This window comes from Natator depressus, chromosome 14 (assembly GCF_965152275.1).
Source record: "Natator depressus isolate rNatDep1 chromosome 14, rNatDep2.hap1, whole genome shotgun sequence".
NCBI lineage: Eukaryota > Metazoa > Chordata > Testudines > Cheloniidae > Natator > Natator depressus.
The window spans coordinates 34,912,611-34,929,563 of NC_134247.1; the positions used below are offsets into that span (position 1 = coordinate 34,912,611).

Sequence of the window (16,953 nt, forward strand, 5' to 3'; positions counted from 1 at the left end):
TTTCACTCCTGTTTCAGGTAATGGGCAGAGAGTCCATGAAGTGCCGGTGGACGTTTCGGGGGCATTTTCTGACCTGCTGAAGAAGGCACCTGTTGGGGGGGTGGGGTGTGAAACAGACCTGTCAGACTCAAACTGGCTGATGGTGCTCACGGCTCTCGGGAGAGCTGCTGATGCCCCCTGTGTAGACCGGCCCTTCTGGAGCAGGGCTACGAGCACAGACCAGTGGGACCCCATAGTCATGCAGACCTGGGATGACTAGAACTTGCTCATGAAGAAAGCTAGATTTCTGGAGCCTTGTGAGCAGCTTGCCCAGACCCTTCAGCACCATGACATATACGCTAAGGAAGCCATTCCTGTTCAAAAGTGGGTTGCTACGCCCCAGAGTCCTACAGGTCCGTTGCTAGCCAGTTTGGGGTTGGAAAGTTGACTGGAAGGTAAAGTGGTGGCCGAGGTTTCTGAGGCGATCAGGTGTGTGGTTTATCCAAAGGTGGGGACATAAACAATATCCCCGAAGTAACTGCTGGCTTGGAGAGAATGGGGTTTCCCCACTGCACTGGGGCCACTGATGGGACTCATGAGCCCATTGCTTGCCCTCCTCAAGGAGCAGGAGTACATACACTGCAAAAGGTACTACTCCATGGGTATGCAGGCCCCTGGGGACCAGAGAGGCCAATTTATGGACGCCAACGTGGGCTGCACGGGAAAAGTTCATGATGCCAGGGTTTTCCGCCAGCCAGGCGTCTACCTTCATGGACAGACCGAAACACTATTCCAAATGACAATGTCATAAATGGAGTCACTGTTCCCATGGTTATTCTAGGGGATCCCATGTACCCCCTTTTGCCTGGGCTTATGAAACAGGATCCTGATCACAGAGGCCCTGGCAAAAGAAGGTTTAATTACATTCTCAGTAGGTGTAGAATGGCGGTTGAATGTGCGTTTGTCAGACTGAAATCCTCGAGCCTGAGTCTGAGTTTGGGCTTACTTTGCAGTGTAGACATTCCCTAAGACCCAGTGCATCAGACCCTAAACAGATTAATGGCTATCAAAATAAAATAAATGATGTGAATGATTTTTGTTGACACAACCTCTTTGCTACAGCAGCAGGAGCTGGACGAAACCTTGTTATGGTTGAGTTAAAAAATGTATTCTAACTGATGTGTGAACACACCCTTCTAGTCACATAACTGTCAGGATGAGTTAATCAGAAGCCCCTTCCCCCGCCTAAGATAAAGAGGTGTGTGAACCTGCCCAGGAATTTGGACTGAGTGGGCAGAAGGACTTTGCTGAGAGAGAGAGAGAGCCAGAGGGGAAAAAAGCCAAGCAGTAGCCCAGTGCGAGCCTAGAAAAAGTGAGTGTTTGGATCTAATGAGGTGGCTAACGAGACTTGGGGCAGTAAGCAAAGAAGCTGCTCCTTTTGTTCTTGGTTCCTCATGCATTCAGAGAAGTTGGACTTTGTACATTCCTTGTCAATAAATGAGATCAAAGAAAATACCAGACTCCATCAATTTCTATTTCCAACGGGGACATCCCCATGGCTCCAAACTTTGCCTAGCCACTCTGGTCAAAAAGGGGTAATGATACTCAGTCTTTACCCGACATGGGGATACACATTGTGTGTGGGGCGGTTTCAACCCTAATGTCCTCAGCCTCTACTCAGGGTTGTCTTGTTTTTGCAGCAGAATAGCTGAGAATCTCTGTCTGGTCCCTAGAGAAAAACAACCTGCTGCTTAGAGTAATAGGAATTATCATCATTACATATGATAACTCTGGCTATTCTTGTTAGCCATACAAATGTCCAGTCCCGCTTTCATGACTACAGTCTAATCACACATCGTGGGAAAAGGTATTTATTGGTTCAGAATTTGCCATCTTTTAATTTTATTGTATGTCCCTGTGACGTTTCTCGTGGGTGCCTGGGGTTGTGCGGCACCCACTGCCACCTGCCCTTAGCGTGGGGAAGCCAAGTCTGTGCCTGCCGGGGGTCAGCTCCCCAAATCCACTGGTCATGATTGACACAAGCACTCCCTTCTAGGCCTCTGCAGGCCCCGCTGTTACTGTGCAGGTTAGCGACAGGCTCACTCCAACACCCGAGCCAGGTCTACCTCAGATCATGGCTCTGCTTGACACACAGCACTAAGATATGGCTACAGTCAAAAGAAGTCTGAGTTATTTATCAAACCACAGAGAGTCAAGTAGCAGCAAGTAAAAGTATTGGGAACAAATGGTTACATATAAAACAAAATCATACCCTGCGTTCTGGAGCCCAGACTTGATTAACAAGAGACTCTCACCTCTTGCAGAATATTGCTCACCCCAAAATGCTTGCAGAGCATTACAGATAGCCTTGGCCATGACCCAGGTTTCCTGAAGCAAATACACTGTCAGTTGCCTCCCAATTGAAGGATTTAGTGTTTTTCTTTGCCTAGTATAGATACATAACTCCTTAAATATTATCCGTACATACATTTTGCAGTGATTATGATGACGAGTGGGCAGCTGGCTCTTCATAATCTCACATGTCACCCTTTGGTATTATGCAGATATCCAACCCAATGGATCCCTGTAAAAACCCTATCCCCCTGACCCTTTGCTCTCTGCCACTTGGCACCAAAGGGGTTCCTGGGTCACAGTCCCCTTGTTCTTGTGTTATGAGACAGGGAGAACAGAAGGGCCTAATCTACCGCCTCTAGACCATTAATTATTTTATATACTTAAGTCTCCTCTGACCCATTGCTCCTCTGACCCAGATGTTAGTGATTTGAGATTCACCACTTCTTGTGCTACATCCCCCCTCTTCTGAAGCTGGCCTGCGCCAACATCTCCCTGAACAAGGTGGAGATATTTGTGGTGGTCGTGTTGGTGGTCATGGCCCCTGTCCTGCTGATCCTTGTGTCTTATGCCCACATCATCCTCAAGATGTCTTCTGCTGAGGGAAGGCGCAAAGCCTTCTCCACCTGCTCCTCACACCTCGTGGTGGTGACTGTATTCTATGGATCCGTGACTGTTATCAATTTCTGACCCAAGTCAAGTTATGGAGGGGGCAGAGACAGGCCATTCGGCCTGGTGTACTTTGTCCTCATGCCCATGCTGAACCCCGTTATCTACAGCCTGAGGAGCAAAGAGGTGCAAGCGGCCTTGAGGAGAATGTTGGGGAGAAAAAAAGTGTCCTACCGTCTAGTATCCTTGCTGATGGTACCTTGCGCTGTAGAGCGCTGAGTTCTTCTCACAACTCCCACAATTTGGGCAAGTCATTTTGGGTGAATAGAGTTTCTAGGTGCTACCGTAATAAAACTGACACAACCTCCTGACCCTGACTGTGACTGCCGGGGGTCAACGCCCCATCTCCACCGACCAAGGGCAGCACATGTGTGACGATGTGACGCAGAAGAGAGAGGGAGGTGTTGACCTGGGAATGTGCCCTGGGGATGGGAGACCTGAGAGCTTGTGACCTGAGCCAGGAGGGGGAGCGGGAGGTGACACCTCTGCCCGAGAATGTGAACAGAGGCTGCAGAAGGGAGCCTGCTGGGGGGGTTTAGTTTCAGTTTGGGGCTGGGTGGAGGAACGCAGGGAACCCCAGGGCTGGGGTCTAAGCTCCCTGCTGACCCAGAAGGACTTGACTGAGGGGTCCTGGTTGTCCCCACAACCCCTGTTTTGGACTGTGTTCCTGTTGTCCAATAAACCTTGCATGTTACTGGCTGGCAGAGAGTCTCAGTGAATCCCAGGAAGAGGGGTGCAGGGCCTGGACTCCCCCACACTCCGTGACATTGATACAGAGCCCCCCCCACAGCCCGGAGAGGGGGAAGGGGGGGACACAGCCCCCCCCCACAGCCGGGAGAGGGGGAAGGGGTGATACAGAGCTCCCCCCACAGCCTGGAGAGGGGGAAGGGGGGGGACAGGGCTCCCCCCAAAGCCCAGAGTGGGAGATGGGGGGGACAGTGCCCCCCCACAGCCCAGAGATTGGGAAGGGGGGGACAGAGGCCCCCCCAGCAGGGAGAGGGGGAAGGGGAGATACAGAGCCCCCGCCACAGCCCGGAGAGGGGGGAGAAGGGGGACAGTGCCCCCCCCCACAGCCCGGAGAGGGGGAAGGGGGGGACACAGCCCCCCCCCACAGCCGGGAGAGGGGGAAGGGGTGATACAGAGCTCCCCCCACAGCCTGGAGAGGGGGAAGGGGGGGGACAGGGCTCCCCCCAAAGCCCAGAGTGGGAGATGGGGGGGACAGTGCCCCCCCACAGCCCAGAGATTGGGAAGGGGGGGACAGAGGCTCCCCCAGCAGGGAGAGGGGGAAGGGGAGATACAGAGCCCCCGCCACAGCCCGGAGAGGGGGGAGAAGGGGGACAGTGCCCCCCCCCACAGCCCGGAGAGGGGGAAAAGGGGGGACTGAGTCCCCCCCACAGCCGGGAGAGGGGGAAGGGGTGATACAGAGCCCCTCCCCACAGCCCAGAGGGGGGCTGGGGAGGGACAGAGGCCCCCCCAGCAAGGAGAGCGGGACAGAGCACCCCCCAACAGCTAGGAGAGGGGGAAGGGGGGGACAGGAGCCCCCCCACAGCCCAGAGAGTGGGCAGGGGGGACAGGGGCCCCCCCAGCAGGGAGAGGGGGAAGGGGTGATACAGAGCCCCCCCCCAAGCCCAGAGAGGGGGAAGGGGGGGACAGGGCCCCCCAACACAGCATGCAGAGTGGCAAAGGGGGGGGGACAGGGGCCCCCCCACAGCTCAGAGAGAAGGAAGGGGGGGACAGAGGTCCCCCCAAGCAGGGAGAGGTGGAAAGAGGGGACAGAGCTCCCCACACAGCCCAGAGAGGGGAAAGCAGGGGGACAGGGGCTGCCCTCCTAAGCCTGGATAGGGGGAAGGGGGAGACAGAGGCCCCCCCCGAGCAGGGAGAGGGGGAAGGGGGGACGGGGCTCCCCCCACAGCCTGGACTGGGGTAAAGGTTAGACAGAGCCCTGCCACAGCCCGGAGAGGGGGAAGGGGGGGACAGGAGCCCCCCCACAGCACAGGGAGGGGGAAAGTGGGGGACAGGGCCCCCCCAACCCTGAGAGAGGAAAGGGGGGGAAGAGGCCCCCCCCAGCAGGGAGAGGGGGAAGGGGAGACAGGGCCCCCCCACAGCCCAGACAGGAGGAAGGGGGGGACATTTGCCCCCCCCCACAGCCAGGAGAGAGGGAAAGGGGGGGACAGGGCCCCCCCACACCCCGGAGATGGGGAAGTGGTGATAGAGAGCCCCCCCCAGCAGAGAGAGGGGAAAAGGGGGGACAGAGCCCCCCCACAGCCCGGAGAAGGGGAAGGGGGGGACAGGAGCCCCCCCTACAGCCCGGAGAGGGGAAAGCGGGGACAGGGCCCCCCCTCACAACCCGGGGAAGGAGAAAGTGGGGGGCAGCAGGGAGAGGGGGAAGGAGGTGACAGAGCCCCCCTCTCACAGCCCGGAGAGGGGGAAGGGGGTAGAGGAGCCCCCCCCACAGCCCGGAGAGAGGGAATGGTGGGGGACAGAGCCCCCCCCACAGCCCGGAGAGGGGGAAAGAGGGGGACAGGGGCCCCCGCCACAGCCCGGAGAGAGGGGGAAGGGGGGGAGAGGCCCCCCCTACAGCCCAGGAGATAGGGAAAGGGGGGGACAGGGCTCTCCCATCACAGCCGGAGAGGGGGAAAAGGGGGGCACACAGCCCCCCCACAGCCCGGAGAGGGGGAAGGGGCCCGCCCCAGCAGCGAGAGGGGAATGGGTTGGACAGGGGCACCCCCTACAGCTTGGAGAGGGGGAAGGGGGGGAAAGGGCACCCCCGTAGCCCAGAGAGGGGGAAGGGTGGGACAGGGCCTCCACACAGCCCGGAGAGGGGGAAAGGGGGGGGACAGTTCCCCCCCACCACAGCCCGAAGAAGGGGAAGGGGGGGACAGGGCCCCCCCCCACAGCCCAGAGAGGGGGAAGGGGGGTCAGAGCCCCCCCGACAGCCTGGAGAGTGGGAAGGGGTCATACAGAGCCCCCCCCCACAGCCCGGATAGGGGGAAGGGGGGGACAGGGCCCCCCACCCACAGCCTGGAGAGGGGGAAGGGGGGAAAGAGGCCCTCCCACAGCCCGGAGGAGGGGAAGGGGGGGACAGAGGCCCCCCCAGCAGTGAGAGTGGGAAAGGGGAGGACAGAGCCCCCCCCCCACAGCCTGGAGAAGGGGAAGGGGGGGCAGGGACCCTCCCACAGCTGGGAGAGGGGGAAGAGGGGGACAGGGCCCCCCACCCACAGCCTGGAGAGGGGGAAGGGGGGGAAAGCGACCCTCCCACAGCCCAAAGAGGGGGAAGGGGGTGACAGGGCGCCCCCCAAAACCCAGAGAGTGGGAAGGGGGGACAGGGGACCCCCCCACAGCCCAGAGAGGGGGAAGGGGTGATATAGAGCCCCACAACAGCCCGGAGAGGGGAAAAGGGGGGGAACAGGGGCCCCCCGACAGCCCGGAGAGGGGGAAAGGGGGGGACAGGGCCCCCCACAGCCCGGAGTGGGGGAAGGGGGGGACAGGGTCCCCCCACAGCCAGGAGAAGGGGAAAGGGGGAGACAGAGGACCCCCCAGCAGGGAGAGGGGGAAGGGGGGATAGAGTCCCCCCCAACAGCCCGGAGAGGGGGAAGGGGGGGACAGTGGGCCCCCCCACAGCCCGGAGAGGGCAAAAAGGGGGGGCAGATGACCCCCCAACAGGGAGAGGGGGAAGGGGGGGACAGAGCCCCTCCCGCAGCCCGTAGAAGGGGAAGGGGTGACACAGAGCGCCCCCCCCAGCCCGGAGAGGGGAAAAGGGGGGGGGACAGGTGCCCCCCCCCACTGCCTGGAGAGGAGGAAGGGGGGACAGGGCCCCCCCCCACAGACCGGAGAGGGGGAAGGTGGGTGACAGGGGGCTCGCCCACAACCCGGAGAGGGGGAAGGGCGGGAAAGAGCCCCCCCGCCAGAGCCCGGAGAGTGGGAAGGGGGGGACAGAGGCCCCCCCCAGCCTGGAGAAGGGGAGGGAGAGGGAGAGAGGATAGATGCCCCCCACAGCCCAGAAAGGGGGAAGGGGGGACAGAGGCCCCCCCCAGTCCGGAGAGGGGGAAGGGGGGGGACAGAGGCTGCAGGACAGTGCCTGCTTAGGGGGGTTTAGTTTCAGTTTGGGGCTGGGTGGTCGAATGCAGGGAACCCCAGGGCTGGGGTCTAAGCTCCCTGCCCCCCAGAAGCACTTGACTGAGGGGTCCTGGTTGTTCCCACAAGGTCCGTTTGGGGCAGTGTTCCTGTTGTCCAATAAACCTTGCGTGTTACTGCCTGGCTGAGCGTCTCAGGGAGCCCCAGGAAGAGGGGTGCAGGGCCTGGACTCCCCCACGCACCCTGACATCATTCCTCCCCGCAGCCTGGAAGTCGGCAGGATTCCCAGGAACCGGAGCTCCCCACAGCATGTGACAGGGATGGGGACCAGGCCCAGGGGACCAGAACCAGGAATCGAGACCCAGCCCTGGAGAAGGGGGAAGGAGACCTGCTCCTGGAGGACAGACGCTTCCCACAGGCACCCAGAGGAAGGGATCTGTTCGGTGGGGACACGGATGTGGCCCAAGAAACTGGAGCAGCATCGCCAATCCTCCAGGGTGAGCGGGAGTCTGCAAGAATTAAATATTAATTTTTAATTAAAGATTGTGGCATGTGATAAAATACGTCCAGTTAAAATTGGCAACCCTAAACCGGAGTGGCGGGGAGGGACCCATTAAATGGAGACAGACTTGGGCTGGGGAACCAGCTAGAAGAGCTGATCCCTCTTACAGTGCCCCTCAATGGTGAGGACTAGACTGGGCAAAACTTTTCATCTAAATCAATTTGAGGTGAAAAATGCAAATTCAGCAGTTTGCGAATTCGTATCTGGTCTGCTGAATTGTTCACATCCAGACCCTCCCCCCAGTTCTTAACAAGTCGAAGCATTTCATTTAGACACTTTCCAAACAAACCATTTTGATTTTTCAACTTGAAACAATTTTTTGTTTAAAAAAGTCCTTCAGTTTTATTTTAAAAATTCAAAAAGTTACAACCCTTGAAATGTCCCTGGGTCTTTTTTTTTTTTTTTAAGATTTTTGGTTCATCAAAAATTTGTAAAAAATTTAGTTTTGTTCAACCTGAAACCAGTTTTTTTCCATCTCTTTTTCTGGAATTGCCAGCAACCAAAAAATTCTGTTTGCCCAGCTCCAGGGGCGGGTGAGGATTTTAGCGGTTATATTGTGGGTCTCTGAGTCTCCTTGTTGCTCAAAGTTTTCTTACTGTAACAAATTAATTTGGGATGAGGGCAGAATGGGCAAAATCTTCCTAAAAGTGGGGGGCTGCTGGCAGCCAAACTGTGGCCTAGCCCCTGTGCCACCCCTTCTCCTCGAGGTCCTGCCCCCTCAAACCGCCCCTTTCCCTGGGGCCCCCCCTCACACCGCCTTTCTCTCTGAACTCCCACTTCACGCCGCCCCTTGCCCCCAAACCCCCCCCACACACACACACACTCCCCCTTCTCTCCCCACTCATCCAGTCGCTCACACTTATGGCCAGTAAAAAGTGGTGGGCCCTGGTCTCCCCTGTTCCAGCACCCCTGGATGAGAGTGGGAGAGGATGAAGAACTCCTTTCAAATATAACTCCCCTCCCCACCTCAAAAAAGCAAAATTTTCAAAAAGCAATTCCCCCCCCCACCCACCATATTCTTCAAACTTATTTGCAAATGCTTTTAATTATCAAATTTTTGTTTAGTTTTGGTGGGAAAAACTCCACGTTCTCTCTCAAGTGGGCAGAGAAATCCAAAATGTTTTTTTTTAAAAGGGAACTTTTTTCAAATGATCACTGTAATCCAAAGTGGCATTTTTAGTTAAAAGGTTGCATTGTGAGTGTAAAACCATTTTGAACCAGCTCTATTACTGTATAACAAGATGAGTTTATTTTTCATGCTGCATTGTTTGGGCCAAGTTCCACGTGGTATTTCAATTTTTGCACAGCTCTTCTCTTCTTGTGTCTGCACCTCTCATAAGCTGTGGCCTTAATCTTGGCCCTGGAAACACTTGCGTGCTGTCATAAATATAAAGGGAAGGGTAAACATCTTTAAAATCCCTCCTGGCCAGAGGAAAAATCCTCTCACCTGTAAAGGGTTAAGAAGCTAGGATAACCTCGCTGGCACCTGACCAAAATGACCAATGAGGAGACAAGATACTTTCAAAAGCTGGGAAGAGGGAGAACATCAAAGGGTCTGTGTCTGTCTGGGGGATGCTTTTGCCAGGGACAGAACAGGAATGGAGTCTTAGAACTTAGTAAGTAATTGAGCAAGATATGCGTTACATTATGATTTCTTTAAATGGCTGAGAAAAGAAGTTGTGCTGAATAGAATGAATATTCCTGTCTGTGTGTCTTTTTTGTAACTTAAGGTTTTGCCTAGAGGGATTCTCTATGTTTTGAATCAAATTACCCTGTAAGGAAGGTATTTACCATCCTGATTTCACAGAGGTGATTCTTTTCTTTTTACTGTTTCTTCTATTAAAATATTTCTTTTCAAGAACTGAATCCAAAGTGGTATTTTTAGTTAAAAGGTTGCATTGTGAGTGTAAAACCATTCTGAACCAGCTCTATTACTGTATAACAAGATGAGTTTATTTTTCATGGTGCATTGTTTGGGCCAGGTTCCAAGTGGTATTTCAGTTTTTGCACCGCTCTTCTCTTCTTGCGTCTGCACCTCTCATAAACTGTGGCCTTAATCTCGGCCCTGGAAACACTTACGTGCATGTTTAACTTTAACTACTGCTGTGAATAATTCCATTTCAATGGGACAACTCTGATTACGCTACGGCCTTATATCAGTGTAACTACGTCACTCATTTATTTAATTTTCTTTCTTTTATGTGTGAAAGTTATTGAGAGCTTAAAGCAGGTAAAATACATGAACAGGTTCGGACAGTCCAAGTTTGTCAGTGCAAAGTGACAGCAGAGATGTGGGATCTGCTAGTTTTCCATAAGTCTTTCAGGGTTACCCAGGATAACTTTGGGGATCTCTGTCTTGCATCGGGAATGTTCCCTGAAAGTGTCCAAACAGCTCAGAGCTACAGAACCATTCCCTGGATCCATTCTTATAGCTGTCTTCCCCGCAAAGCAGTCTGGCAAGTGTTCCTGTCAGCTCTTTGCTAAGTTATCTGTCAAAACCCTAGAGTTTTCAGGTGCCTAAGTAGCCCCTGGAATCATGGTGAAATTATCCTCCCTGCCACCACCAAAATTGGAAATGGTGCCCCGGAGTGCACGGGACCCTACCGTGCTTCCCCCATAGGAGCTGCATGAACAGGCAACTCTGCAAGTTATCTGTGTGCCTCTGCAAGTGACCCCCATGCCTCTCCATTTCCTTGGCCACATGTATCCTGTCCCCATGCTGGCGGCAACTCCAGAAAAAGAGGGAAAGAGCTCACCACTGCGACCACCTGAGGGAGGTGTTGGGGTGAGATCAGCTGGTCAAAGGAGGCAATAGGGACAGAATCGGAGACTTGAAGCTCCTCGAGTGACCTCTGACCTTTCCAGACCTGCCCTTCAATCAGACACAGCGACTGTAAAGTTGAATGTGATAGTAACTAGACCCGTTTTAAACCCTTCACCACACAAGAAAAAGCCCTTAGGATTCATCATTAACTATTTATTTCTCCTCCCCTGGCTCCCTGCAGCCACCAGCCACCTTGGCGCTTTTCCTTGTCTGTCCCAGGCTGGGCTCACTTGATTGCAGGAGCTCACCGGAGGGTCCAGCTTTGCTCTTTCGCTGCCATTCTTCACGTCTTTGGGTGGCTGCATTTGCAGCTGAGCAGCCTGATGGAAACACTGAGTCCTCTGTCTCGGCAGGCAGGCCCAGCCGTGAAAGCCAAAGACTCCCTGAGAGCAGGGGGAGGTTCGCCTGAACTCTCAGAGTGGAGGCTGGGCCTATATGGTAGGGTTACCATATCTGAACTTTCAAAAAAGAGGACACTCCGGGGCGGGTGGGGGTGGGGCAGTTGTAGCCCTGACCCCTATCTACTCCCTCCCACTTCCTGCCCCCTGACTGCCCCCCACAGAACCGCCAACCCATCCAACCCCCCCTGCTCCTTGTCCCCTGATCGCCACCTCCCAGGACCCCGCCCTTTCTCTAAGCCTTCCTTCTCCCTGTCTCCAACTGCCCCCTCCTGAGACCCCCCACCCTAACTGCCCCCCTAGAACTGCACCCCCGCCCCCTGACAGACCCCCGGGTCTCCCACACCTATCCAACCGCTCCCTGTCCCCTGACTGCCCCCGCAGAACCCCCGACCCATCCAACCCCCCCTGCTCCCTGCCCCTGACTTCCCCTCCGAACCTCCACCCCATCCAACCCCCCCTGCTCCCTCTCCCTTGACTCCCCCGACCCCTCTCCATATGCCCACCCCCTGACAGGCTCCCCCCAGAACCCCTGACCATCCAACCCCTCCTGCTCCCTGTCCCCTGACTGTCCCTTGGGACCCCATGCCCCTTCTCCAGCCCCCCGGCTCCGTACCCTGCTGCTCAGAGCAGTGTGTCTGGGGTGCGGAGCCAGACACAGTGCCGTGCTCCCCCGCAGAGCGCGCAGCTCCCCGCCCCCCCCCACCCCCAGAGTGCTGCACTGGGAGGGAAATCCTGGACCTTTTGAGAGTTTTACAAATTCCTCCCGGAGGGCGATTGAAAACCCCAAAAGCCGGACATGTCCGGGAAAATCCAGACTCATGGTAACCCAACCACAGGGACTCCAGGATCTGCAGCTGCTGCCACCTCTATGGTGAATCCTCCGACTCATCACCAACCAGCTCTTCCCCATTCTGCCACCTGGCCCCACGGTCTGACCGTGCAGGAGAACAGAAACCCTTTGTGACAGCAGCAGAGTCTCCTCAATGCTGCACTCTTTGCATGGCTTCCCGCGGTCACCAGGAAACACGACTACCCTGCCCCCAGCAGTCTCTCAAGGAGCTGCCGGCGCAGTCACTGGGCACCCACTCGTAATGGTCTCGGGCAGTGGCATTGCAGAGGGAGCTGAGCTGACCGTCCCTTCTGTGATTTCCTGAATTGCTGCCAGGACTGATTCTCCTCTGCGCTAGGGAGAGTCCCCGAGGAAAAGCAGCCGTGGTGGGGGAGGGGGCAAGACAAGCACTCCCCCTGAGCCCTTGACTAGCAGGCAAGCAGGACTCTGGGAGCCAAGGGATCAGTGTGTCTTGCTGGGAGAGCAGAGCTGGAGAGCAGAAAAGGGCACTGGAGGAACTGTAGAAAAGTCAGTGTGATGGCTGGGTCATGGGCAGCCAGACCTAGTGGTCAGAGGCAGAGTCCACACTCACAGGACAGGAGTCGAGAGTCAGCTGGGTCAGGACACTGGAAGAGCAGAAGCAAAAGACCAAATCAGCACCTCAAGTCAGATGAGTCACCCTGAGTCCGGATGCCAGGAAATCAAGCCTGGGGAGTGGGAGCAGGAACAGCTAACACATGGTCCAGAGCCGGGGAGGAGCTCGGGTGTTCAGACAGCTCCTTGTTCCTGCTGCTGGTTTAAGGAGGTCCCGGGGGCCAATTAGCTGCTCTGGGACTCTGCCAATGGGCCTCAGGGATGGAGCCTCAAACTGGGTCTGGACTTCGTCAGTCCTAGCTAAGCAGTTTTTCGTAGGCTTCCAGGTGGCGTGCTGGAGGGTGGCTGCTCCCAGGAACCCTGCAGACCCGGGTTAATGACCTATGGGTCATGACAGTGAGTGATCTCTCCCCGCTCAAATCTCCTGCACGAAACAGTCTCCAGGGTCCCGGACGCATCCTCTGAGAATAAAAAAACACAGTCATGAGGACAAATAGGCTATGGAACAGGAGCCCCCTCTTTGTTGCAACAGCCCCAAGTGCCCAGAAGAGTGGACGGTTCTTACCTCCAGGAGATGCCTGGGATCTTCCATCTAAGCCTCAATGGGACCCCTGTTGCTTGGTCTGACAGGATGAGATCATCTGTCCCCACTGCTCCCTGCGCTGGGCTGGCTGCAGCACACATCTGTGTAAGAGGCTGGGCCAGAGAGATGTTACAGTCAGGGTCCAGGCAGCCCAGAAGGAGAACAGAGGGTCTGAAACCAGAAGACGAAGCAATCAAATCAGCGCATTCGACAGAGAAGTTTTCTACCCTACAGGGACATCAAAGAAGGTCTGTTAGGAAAGCTGAGATGTTAGTCTGGAAACTGCTAAGGCAAAGATTGTGACTTGGTAAGATTCAGTTTTAATCACTGCAAAGTGTGTTGTGTTTTGTTTGTCTGTTTGAAATTTGTCTCTTTCTCTTGCTTAGTGTCACTTAAATCTCTTCTTTGTTACTGTGCTTCCCAAAGCACCTCAGTGTTGTGTGTTCGAGTGAAGTGTGAGTGTCACCGCTTTCTCGCTGGGCTAGCAACCCCGCTGATACTCACTCTTGCAATTTGTTGGCTGGGAACTCAGCCCCCACAACCAGGTGACTGTCCTTTAGTCCACTCCTTCCTGGGTCGTGCTCCTTCCAAACAAAGTCCAAAAATGTCTTGAACAGAAACAAGGCCTTCCACCCTTGTGGGGAGCTCTTCCTCGGCCTGATTTCGGCTTGGCCTGCCCTTCTTGGGTTTCTATGGTCTCTTATGTCCTCTTCCTTAGGGACGGTGAGAGAACCCAGTCCTACCCTGGACTCCAGGTTTTGGCCCGAGGCCGTCTACTGAACAGCTCGGTCTGCTTCTGTACTTTTGCTACTGTTTTCCCTTCTTTCCTCTCAGGTGGGGCTCACTTGGTCATCAACTAGGCCTAGCCCCAGGCTTGGCAGCCACAGGCCAAGCCACCCTGTTAGATACCCTCCTCCTTCAAATCTGGTCCAGCCCAGCTGACATGTTTGCTGAGAGGATGGTGAAACCCCATTGCTGATCAGAAGGAGGTCAGAGTCTGTTCTCTAGGAGCTGAAGGTCCGCTTGTCCTGCTGCGGGAAGTGGAGCTGGAGAGCAGAGATGTTATGTGAAAGAGACTGCATGATGGAGTTGGAGACTGAGGGATGGGAGCCTCCTCCCAGAATCGCTCCCAGGAGAACAGGTTTGAGGAGTTCTCTGGGGAGCCTCTTGCTAGGAAAAAAACAAGGGTGGCACATTGATGGAGATGTCTCTGTCCCAGGGATGGGGGAAGCTCCCAGCCAGGCTATGCGGCAGGGATCCCATATCTCCCCCAAGAAACCCTTATGCCCAAAGAAGTCAATGGCTCTTACTTCCATGAGGGAGCGGGGTCTTCCCTCTCAGCCTCTTTGAGAACCACCACTGCTTTGTTTCCTAGGAAAAGGGACCTGTCCCCACTGCTCCCTGAGGTGGTTCAGCTTCTGACTGCATCCATCTGGGAGGGGGTCACACACCCCAGGGCCTAGAAGACACGCGGGGAGGAGGCTCCTCTTCATGTCAGACTCTGAGAGCCCATAGAGGGCCAAAGGAAGAATAAAGGGCAGGAGATGAAGCTAGCCCTGAGCCTCTGTCCCATCCTCACCTCCTCAAAGGTGGAGCTTCCTGAGCTTCAGTTGGGCAGACAGTCTGTAGCCTTGACCCAAAGGTCCTTCTGCGCCATATGGGGCAGGAAGATCTCTGCCTGGGAGCAAGGGGAATGGGATGGGGGTGAGATCAAGGAAAGAGGGGAGGGGTATGGGTGTGAGGGAAAGAGCTCCTGCCCCAGATGAAGGAATCTGGGGGGTCGAGGGAAGGACCCGGCTCCACAGAGAGGGGAGAGAATTTCTGTGAGTGCTAGGGGCCTCCATTTCCGCTTCCACTAGCCCCGCATTTACAGTGAGACAGAGCAGTACCTGCAGCAGGGAGCGGGACTTGCTGAACAGGGAGGGGAACCTTTAAGAGCATCAGATGAGCCACAGCCCTTGCAGCACCTCGGGCATCTGGTGCAAGTGCCGGATGATGTGAAGCTCGCACATGACCTTGGCTGTGACATCCTCGTGCTGCAGGGGAACGAGAACATGTCAGAGACTGAGACACTCCCCAGGAATCAGGGAGGATTAAGGGCACCTGGAACCAGCACCATCATTTCCACCCAGCAGCTGCTCATGTCTGAGTGGTAGATTCACCCTCCTGACCCCCAGAATGGAGGCTTGCTGTCCTCTCTAGTGACCTCCAGTGCCAACCCCCCACCTTGTAGGGTGAGCTCCTGCCACCTCCCCATCCGTGCCCCTGACAGCTGTTCCACCTCCAACCCACCTGGGGACACCGCTCAAGTTCGTAGAACCCTCTTCTCCACCCCTACCTCCATCCCCACCCAGGTAGGGAAAGGAGGGGGCTGTAGCAGGGTGACGGGGGGCAGGAGGGATTCTGGCAGCAGTGAAGTGGGATGGGGAGAGCTTGAGACCTTTCCCCAAGTCACCCCAGTGACAAAATCTGAAGCCACAGGATGGCAGCCCTGGTGAACGGGGCAGGTCAGCAGCCCCTGCTGACTGAATCCTCCCAATCGCTCTAGAGCGGGTCCAGCCCTACCAGCAGTAAGACCCAGCTTCCCACGCCCACGTGCCTCAGTCGCCTTCCTGCTCAGTCGCCATCTCCGGTCAGTTCTTGGCCTCCCAGCCTGCCAGGGATGGGAGCAACTCTCGATGGTGGCTCGGGTGACATGGACACTAGGCCATGGGGAAATGGGTGCAGCTCTGTGGGGCAGGAAAGGTTCCCAGAGGGCACTTAGGGGACTCTCCTGTCCTTCCCAGGAGTGATAGCAGAGCACGACATTCTAAGAAGAGAAGTCCATGAAGTCCAGAAGTCCCCACTAGGCTCCTTGCTACCAAGCCAGCGAATGGCGATAGGATGGGAATGAGGCCCTGGGCCCCACCCCAAGCTCCTAAGTCGATTGCAGCTGCTTACCGTGACCCCCATCAGTTGCTGGGCTTCCCCCAGGAGGGAGTAGACGAGCACCAGCCCAGCCTGGCTGACACGCAGCAGGGGGTCGTGGATGGCCAGCACTGCTGTCTGCAGAAAGGATCTTTTCTGCCCGTCGGAGAAGAATTTTCCAAAGACCTAGAACCGAGAGGACAAGAGGCTCGAGCAGATTGCCCAGAGCCAGCCTCCAAGTCCTGGCCGTACAATGGCATCACCGTCTAGTGCCCCAAAGGGCGGGGAAGAGAGCTGCTGTGGCCAAGGCAGTTCATTCCCCAGGAGGCTTTCAGGCTCCCAGGGCTCAGGGAAGCCCCTTTATTAAAAGGTCGCAGGTGCTTAGGGACCAAAGCCTCCAGTGGCTCTTTCAGGAGGGCAATTTATGGCAGGGGCCAGAATGGGCTGGAAATGGATCTCTAATGTGTGTGAGCAGGCCCACTCTGCTGTGCAGGGCACAGAGACGACAGGGGACCCTGTCTTGCTTCCAGCAGAGAGATCTCCTGCACCTCAGTGGCTAGAGGAGTTTGCGTGTGTTGTTGGGGCGGGAGGGGGTTGGAACTGACAGACCAAAGGTCTCTTCCCTGCCAGCTTAGTGATTTCTCTCGTCGCTGGGTATGGCCTCTGCAGCTCCTCGGTTTCTTCGAGGGGAATCCAATCTGCAGCCTGACAAGGACAAGGAGACTCATGGCCCAGTCCCCGTCCCAGACGCTCCTCGGAGACTTTTCTTCCGCTGCAGCAATTCAGCTTGTGGGAGGCGGGACAAGCTCACACAGTCTCTCTCACGGGGCGTCTGAGGAGCAGCATTCTGCAGATGCCCTTGTCGATCCAGGAGTCATTCCAAGGCCTCCTCTGTGATGTTGTGGAAATCACCCATTTCAGCTTTGACTCCAGTCTGCGGGCACTGTGTTACGGTGTGTTCGAAGGTTTGGATATTCTCACCACAGTTGTGAGATGGGGGCGGGGGGGTGTCTTTGATTTTCTACTTGTGCAGCAAGTAGCCGCAACTTGGGTCAGTGACAATGTGCTTCTTTGGAACAATGGCTGAGGTCCAGATACTCTGCCATTCCCTGGCCGGCTCTGGAGACATGAGGGGGGCGCATGTGGTCCATATTGGCTCTGGAGCTCACTATGTCCCCT

The 16,953-nt window shown here is 56.0% G+C and overlaps 1 protein-coding gene across 1 annotated transcript in view; it reads right to left on the minus strand.

Moving 5' to 3' along the window:
• LOC141998857 (E3 ubiquitin-protein ligase TRIM21-like) overlaps positions 1–16,953 on the minus strand; it is a 302,786-nt gene that overhangs the window by 257,723 nt on the left and 28,110 nt on the right. The gene's annotated exons all lie outside the window — the stretch shown is intronic.